Source organism: Rhagoletis pomonella, unplaced genomic scaffold, assembly GCF_013731165.1.
Source record: "Rhagoletis pomonella isolate Grant_MI unplaced genomic scaffold, Rhpom_1.0 Rhpom_scaffold_16985, whole genome shotgun sequence".
Taxonomy (NCBI): Eukaryota; Metazoa; Arthropoda; class Insecta; order Diptera; family Tephritidae; genus Rhagoletis; species Rhagoletis pomonella.
The window spans coordinates 1-563 of NW_023475512.1; positions in this window are offsets into that span (position 1 = coordinate 1).

The following is a 563-nucleotide window of genomic DNA, read 5'->3' on the forward strand; positions in this document are numbered from 1 at the left end:
TCCCTTAACTTTGCCACCTTTACCACGACCAGACATTTTTGGTTATTCTCCTTTATTTTTCACTTCACTAATAAAACACTTCACAGTATGCTCACAAGCAGTATATGCCAGGGCTATCAAGGTGCGCTGCTTATATACTTTTTCATCATGATGCAATAATGAAAGGTGTTGTACGTTGTGACAGCCCGAAATCGAACTACCTTAGGTCAATATTGTATTTTGGAAGTACAAGAAAAACGGGAAGAAAAAAAGCCCTTTAGTTGAAAAAGTACTAAAATCTCAACAGCGTTCCGATTATCTGAATAGGTATATATATGGCTTGGTAGTCTCATAAAGTTGTAGATAATTAAAATAATAAAATAAGGCGCGTTTTTATTCACAGGAATATGATAATTTGCTTACAATTTTTGAGCTGATAATACCCAGCTAGAACAGTATGGCATATATAACTCCTTTTATAAGCCGCATCACTAAGAAAATTATCCCTTGTGAATTTGAAATGTTTCCCTTATATTGTACAGGCCAAATAGAGGAATTAATTTACGTGTGATATTTTGTCCCCC